General features: G+C 56.0%; 5 non-coding genes across 5 annotated transcripts; all 5 read right to left on the bottom strand.

Annotated features, from left to right (window-relative positions):
• Positions 1–150: 150 nt before the first annotated feature.
• LOC135246421 (U2 spliceosomal RNA) lies at positions 151–341 on the bottom strand. The gene has a single exon (XR_010327675.1). It is a non-coding gene; the product is annotated as a U2 spliceosomal RNA (small nuclear RNA).
• Positions 342–708: 367 nt separating this feature from the next.
• Positions 709–825, bottom strand: LOC135246424 (U5 spliceosomal RNA). The gene has a single exon (XR_010327678.1). It is a non-coding gene; the product is annotated as a U5 spliceosomal RNA (small nuclear RNA).
• Positions 826–1,219: 394 nt separating this feature from the next.
• On the bottom strand, positions 1,220–1,410 carry LOC135246420 (U2 spliceosomal RNA). The gene has a single exon (XR_010327674.1). It is a non-coding gene; the product is annotated as a U2 spliceosomal RNA (small nuclear RNA).
• Positions 1,411–1,775: 365 nt separating this feature from the next.
• On the bottom strand, positions 1,776–1,892 carry LOC135246423 (U5 spliceosomal RNA). Its single transcript, XR_010327677.1, has one exon. It is a non-coding gene; the product is annotated as a U5 spliceosomal RNA (small nuclear RNA).
• Positions 1,893–2,321: 429 nt separating this feature from the next.
• Positions 2,322–2,511, bottom strand: LOC135246422 (U2 spliceosomal RNA). Its single transcript, XR_010327676.1, has one exon. It is a non-coding gene; the product is annotated as a U2 spliceosomal RNA (small nuclear RNA).
• Positions 2,512–7,272: the final 4,761 nt, after the last annotated feature.

The following is a 7,272-nucleotide window of genomic DNA, read 5'->3' as shown; positions in this document are numbered from 1 at the left end:
AAAGAAAGAAAGAACGACACCACACGATAAAACTATTTCTTTTATTTCATTTAAAAAAAAAAAAAAAAAACCCCACAAGGACTCAGTTGCTTGTCCAAGCAGAAGCAGAAGCAGAAGCAGAAGCAGAAGCAGTTCCTTTGCACCCGAAAATAGAGGCGCACCGTTCCCGGACGTACTGCAATACCGGGTCGATGCGTGGAGCGGACGGAGCAAGCTCCTTCTCCGACTCCCAGTCTCAAAAATCCGTTTAATATGTAGTCCCCAGATAGGGGACGTATCAGATATTAAACTGATAAGAACAGATACTACACTTGATCTTAGCCAAAAGGCCGAGAAGCGATGGCCTGAAAATTGGCCACAGCTGGCCGCCGCCGCCCAGGGGGCCGGGAATCCGATCGCGGGGTCCGGCCGGACCCGGTCCCCGCTCGCCATTGGTCCGGGGCCCCCTCGACGCTTCCCCCGGGACCTCTGGCCGTCACCTCAGCTCCACCCACAAAGCCCCACGTCCTCTGCCACGGTAGCTACCTACGTGCTGAAGGCTCTCTTATCGCCGTTTAATTGCACGAGCACTCGCAGAACAGCTATGTAATTGCCTAGCTAAGCAAGCAAGGAGACAGTCCACACTCTATAACACATGTACCCGACAAGTCACAAACCAGGGACACATGGCAACAAGTCATCAACAAGCTCTCTTAAGAACAGAAAAGTCGCCCCGTCCGGCGGACGGAGCATCCAAAAATAGCACAAACTCAGGAGTGTTCCTCTCCACGGAAATCTTTAGTAAAAGGCGAAAGATTTGTGCGTGATGAAGAGAAACCCGAGCACACGTGGCCTCTCGCCGTCACCAGCCGCCGTAGGCCCTCCCGGCCCGGAGCCGCAGGCCCGGAGTTGTCCCCCCGCGCGTTATCCGCGGAAGAGGGAGAGGAGACGCTATAACCGCCCGACTGGCAGAGGGCGCAAGCGAGCCACGGACCGCTGCAAACCGGCTCGCTAGCTGACTTACTTAACCAACTTCACTCACCCAGCTAGCTGACGGAGAATGACAGATAGATAGATAGATAGATAGATAGATAGATAGAAAGAACGACACGCACACGATAAAACTATTTCTTTTATTTCATTTAAAAAAAAAAAAAAAACCCCACAAGGACTCAGTTGCTTGTCCAAGCAGAAGCAGAAGCAGAAGCAGAAGCAGAAGCATTTCCTTTGCACCCGAAAATAGAGGCGCACCGTTCCCGGACGTACTGCAATACCGGGTCGATGCGTGGAGCGGACGGAGCAAGCTCCTTCTCCGACTCCCAGTCTCAAAAATCCGTTTAATATGTAGTCCCCAGATAGGGGACGTATCAGATATTAAACTGATAAGAACAGATACTACACTTGATCTTAGCCAAAAGGCCGAGAAGCGATGGCCTGAAAATTGGCCACAGCTGGCCGCCGCCGCCCAGGGGGCCGGGAATCCGATCGCGGGGTCCGGCCGGACCCGGTCCCCGCTCGCCATTGGTCCGGGGCCCCCTCGACGCTTCCCCCGGGACCTCTGGCCGTCACCTCAGCTCCACCCACAAAGCCCCACGTCCTCTGCCACGGTAGCTACCTACGTGCTGAAGGCTCTTATCGCCGTTTAATTGCACGAGCACTCGCAGAACAGCTATGTAATTGCCTAGCTAAGCAAGCAAGGAGACAGTCCACACTCTATAACACATGTACCCGACAAGTCACAAACCAGGGACACATGGCAACAAGTCATCAACAAGCTCTCTTAAGAACAGAAAAGTCGCCCCGTCCGGCGGACGGAGCATCCAAAAATAGCACAAACTCAGGAGTGTTCCTCTCCACGGAAATCTTTAGTAAAAGGCGAAAGATTTGTGCGTGATGAAGAGAAACCCGAGCACACGTGGCCTCTCGCCGTCACCAGCCGCCGTAGGCCCTCCCGGCCCGGAGCCGCAGGCCCGGAGTTGTCCCCCCGCGCGTTATCCGCGGAAGAGGGAGAGGAGACGCTATAACCGCCCGACTGGCAGAGGGCGCAAGCGAGCCACGGACCGCTGCAAACCGGCTCGCTAGCTGACTTACTTAACCAACTTCACTCACCCAGCTAGCTGACGGAGAATGACAGATAGATAGATAGATAGATAGATAGATAGATAGATAGATAGATAAATAAATAGAAAGAAAGAAAGAACGACACACACACGATAAAACTATTTCTTTTATTTCATTTAAAAAAAAAAAAAAAAACCCCACAAGGACTCAGTTGCTTGTCCAAGCAGAAGCAGAAGCAGAAGCAGAAGCAGAAGCAGAAGCATTTCCTTTGCACCCGAAAATAGAGGCGCACCGTTCCCGGACGTACTGCAATACCGGGTCGATGCGTGGAGCGGACGGAGCAAGCTCCTTCTCCGACTCCCAGTCTCAAAAATCCGTTTAATATGTAGTCCCCAGATAGGGGACGTATCAGATATTAAACTGATAAGAACAGATTTTTTTTTTTTTTTTTTTATTTATTATTAAAACACTTCACATAATTACAAACATTCCACATTACATCAACATACTCATGACACATACACATAGCATCCATACCCCATCCACCTTGCCCACTCACTACTTCCGCCTTACATACATGTTGCACACCCTACGCATACAACACATACCTCCCATACTGTACACTATTAAACCGTACCAGTTACCCAGTACACTCAGAACGTATCGTAACCCCCCAAACCAAATTACACACAGAACAAAACAAAACAAAACAAAACAAAACAAAACAAATCAAAACAAAACAAATTAATATACTTAAGAAACGATTCACCAGTGCACACCATTTAGAGTGGAAACACCCCTTCTAACCCTCCCCAGTATCCCTGTACCCAGTCCCACCCGCGCACCGCCCCATCCACCCTTATCCGTTCTGCCACTCTCCCACAGAACCTGTGGAAGAGCTGGCTGGGACTTAGCGCCCTTACCCTTGTCCCCACTACCGCCATTCTGTCCTCCCACAGGACCCACTTGGCATAGCCCATGACGTCCCACACCGCCCCCTGGGCCACAGCCCCCAAAACTCCCACTCCCTTCTTGAACAGGACCCCAGCCCTGCTCAAACTGAAAGTGGGGCCAATCCTCCTGAGGAGGCCCTGAACCAGCCCCCAATAGAGCACCGCAAACCGGCACTCCCAGAACGCGTGAGGGACGGATTCCGAAAACCCACAGCCCCTAGGACAGAGTGGACTGGCACTGCACCCGTGTCTATGCAGCACCTCCCGCACCGCTAACCTGTTCAGGGCGCAGAGCCAGTGAAGGTCCCGCACCACTCCTGGTGTCCTCCCCCCACTCACCCCGGCCCAGTCCATATTGGGCGGCACCCCCTGTGGGGCAATTACTTGCATATGAGCCAGGCTGTTGTATATCTGCCTGTGCTGTAATAGCCTGTCCCCCCCTATGTGCGCCGAGGCCTGCCTCAGATAGCGCACCACGGCCTGATAGGCGGGGGACAGGATGTCTGCGCGCGGAGCCACGTGAGTTAGCGGCACCAGATGTCGCAAGGCATTTGCTAGGAACAAACGCGCAAAATAAAAGCATTTGTGCGGGACTTTGGTTAAAAAGATGTTGCATGCAAAGCAGGCATATAAAGTGTCAAGCTTCAGGGGGACCCTTGGCACACCCCGCCCCCCTTTAGCTACCGGCAGGTACATTATTTCGCGGCGCACATATTCATACCTCGTTCCCCAGAGAAACTGGAACATGGCCCTGGTCAGTGCCAACTTCGTCCTCGCCGGAACCGGGAACACATAGGCTAAATGCAGGAGGAGTGGGAGCAGGACAGCCTTCACTACTACCACCCTCCCAGTCAGTGACAGCCGCCTGCGTGCCCACATCCCCAGCCGCGATCTCACCAGGGCCAAGCGCGCTTCCCAGTTCTGCTCTGCGCTCCCCTGGGGAAAGAATCTGACACCCAGCACTTTCAGACCCCCCTCGCTCCTATCAAAACCCCCACAGTCCCCCGGCTCCTCTCTCCACTGCCCACAGAACAAAACGGAGGACTTTGCCAGGTTCACTTTTGAACCCGTCCCCGCTGCAAATTTGTCCACCAGCACCCGCACCCTCGCCAGCGACCGAGAGGAAGCCACGAATATTGTTGTATCGTCGGCGTACTGCTGGATTTTTAAATTCTCCCCAGCTGCCCCTGGGATCCTCACCCCGTCGATACCTGGGTCCCTACGCACTAGCTCTGCGAAGGGCTCCATGAACAGTGCGTAGAGCAGCGGGGAGAGCGGGCACCCCTGCCGCACTCCCCCAGCCTGCTCCACGGCCCCGCTCAGGAACCCGTTGATCCTCACGCAGCTATAGACCCCCCTATATAGCGTGCGCAGCCAGGCCATAAACCGGGGACCGAAGCCCATGCGCTCTAAGACCCGGAACAAGAAAGCATGCTGGACGCGATCGAAAGCCTTCTCCTGGTCAATGCTGACCAGGGCTAAGGGAAGGCCTCGGTCGCGCACCCAATCTATGACGTCCCGCAGCAGAACCAAGTTCCAGCTGCAGGAACGCCCGGGCACGCCACAGGTCTGATCGGGGCTAACCAGGCTGCTCATCACCTGCTTCAGGCGGCGGGTGGCTACTTTAGCTAACACCTTGTAGTCTACCGTCAGCAAGGTGAGAGGGCGCCAGTTTTTAAGCTCTGCCCTATCTCCCCCTTTGAACAATAGCGCCAGCACCCCCTTCCTCATGGAGGCCGACAGGCCCCCCCCCTCCAGAAGAGCCTGAAACACCTCCAAGAGGTCGGGCCCTATTAGGTCCCAGAAGGCAACATAGAACTCCTTTGGGAGCCCATCGTGCCCCGGGGCCCGCCCGTCCCTCAATGAGCGCAGTGCTGTTGTTACCTCGTCAAGGCTGAGTCCTGCCTCCAAGGTCTGCACCTCCTCCTCTCTTAACCGGGCTGCCACGCAGTCAAGGAGCGATTCCTGCACCTCCGGGTCACACTCTCTCCTGCTGAAAAGGTCAGAGTAGAACTCCTCAGCAGTATCCAGCATCTCCGGGATGCCTGTTACCAGCCCCCCTTCCCCCTTCAGACCAGAAATGGTAGCGGCGTTTTTCCGCGCCCTTGCGGCCTGAAAGAAAAAGGAGGTGGGCTTCTCCCCCTCCTCCATCTCTCTCAGCCGTGCCTGGAATGCCAAAGCCTTAGCCCTGTCCTCCAAAAGGCTCCTGACCCGCTCCTTCACCCCCTCGTAGGCCTCCCACCTCACCGCCCTTCCGTTGTTGATCTGTGCGTGTAGGTACGCCAGCGTGTCGAGCCACCTTTTGATCTCTGCACGCTCTCTCCGCCGCTGCTTGATGCTGAAATTGCGGCAGAACTGCCCACAACGCACTTTGGCTGCCTCCCACCACTCTTCCACCGTGGGGTAGAGGAGCCGCAGTGCCTGCACAGCCCTGTAAAACTCCACAAAAGCAGCTCTAAAGGGCTTAGAGCTTAGTAGTGTTACGTTGAGCTTCCAAAACCCCGGCCCCCGCTTTGTACCCTCCACCTGTACTGATACGCGCAGCATGTCATGGTCCGAAGCCCATGACGGCAGCAGCGTGCATGTTATGCCCCCCAGTTCTTCCCCCACAAAAATGTAATCCAGGCGGCTCGCAGCTCCCCTGGAATTCCGCCATGTGAAGCCAGGAGCTCCCGGATGTGCAGCCCGGTAGGCATCTACTAGAGAGAAGTCCCTGACCAGCTCAGCCAGAGCCCTCGCTGAGTAGTCCGTCCCCGCAGAGCCCGCACCCGCCCCATCCAGAGACACATTGAAATCCCCTCCCAGGACAATCTGTCTGGAGGTGGCCAGGCAGGCCGTGAGCTCCTTGAACACCTCCAGCCTCTGCCCACTTTGCGTGGGCCCATACACATTCAAGACGCGTAGTCTGACTGAGTGGTAATTTATGTCTGCGTACATCACCCTGCCCGCGATGACCGACACAGCCTCCCGCACCTCAAAACTGTGACCCCTGAACAAAATTCCCACCCCATCTGCGTGGACATTCCCTATCGACCATAAAGATGGCCCCCACACCCATTCCCGTGAAAACAGTGCCACATCCTTTTCATCCCTTAAGTGCACCTCCTGCAACAGAAAAATCTCCCCCCGTGTTGCTGCTAATGAAGAAAACAATGCCTTCCTCTTCACAGGGTTTCTCATCCCACGTGCATTTAGAGAAATAATATTTAACTCCATTTTATATGGGAGAAATCAAAACCATACCAAAACCAAACATACAAACCCTGGATGGTCATAAGCATTATGCTCATCATTTGGTATCCTTTGCGGGGGCTTTCCCCCCTTCTTCCAGTCCCTTCTCCATACCCATGACCTCTGCCATTCTACCCACCTCCCAGCCTGCAAACTGGGGGTCAGATACAGATCTGGCTGGGGGCCCGTCTGAAGGCTCAGGTAGGGCCCCAAAGTCCACCTCCATGTCCGACTCAGACTTCTCCCCCTCTGAACCGCCTGAGAGGGCCATGAACCTATTCTGAAGAGGGATTCCAGGTCCAGCCTTAGTCTCCCTCCCATTCTGCTTTTCCCCTGACCTGGCCCGCTTGCGCCCCACCGCCTGCGCCCATTCAGCCACCTCCCCCTCAGGAAGGGGTCCATCCTCCCACGACATCGGCGTCTCCAGGTCCCAAGAGGTGAGCAGAGCTGCCCCCTCCGCTGAAGATGTCCTGTCCTCCTCCCCAGAGCTGGCCCCCGGCGAGGGAGTAAAGAGCTCAGGTGAGCCCCCCCCCACAGCGCAGGGCCCAGTGACCGGAGCCACTGACGGCAACGCTCCTGCTTTCAGCTCCAAGCCCAGCTCGGGCCGTGAAAAAGGGCCGAACACCTGGCCGAACCCGGGCGCATGAGCTGAGGTAGATGCGGTTTCCGGAGCTGGACCAGGAACAGGGGCCGAACCGCCGACCTGAGCCGAAGTGCCTCCCGGAGCTGGTTCAGGACCCGACTGTGAGTCTGTAACCGGAACCGGGACCTGAGCCCCCTCAAGATCCGGATCCGGTCCGGAAACCTGACCCGGACCGGAACCCGAAACCGGACCCGGACCCGGACCCAGAACCAGAACAGAACCAGGACCGGAAACCGGATCCGGACCGGAACCCGGATCCAGAACCGGACCGGAAACCGGACCCGAAGCCAGAATCGAAGCCGAAACCCGGGGGCCAGCATGCCCCGGAGCCGGATCCAACGCCAGACCCAAATCAGGAACAGGAGCCAGTACGGAAACCGGATCCGGACCAGGAGCCGATGCCAG

Source organism: Anguilla rostrata, unplaced genomic scaffold (assembly GCF_018555375.3).
Source record: "Anguilla rostrata isolate EN2019 unplaced genomic scaffold, ASM1855537v3 scaf0290, whole genome shotgun sequence".
Lineage (NCBI taxonomy): Eukaryota > Metazoa > Chordata > Actinopteri > Anguilliformes > Anguillidae > Anguilla > Anguilla rostrata.
The sequence above is the reverse complement of the archived record's forward strand: the minus strand, read 5'-3'. Positions and strand labels throughout refer to the sequence as shown.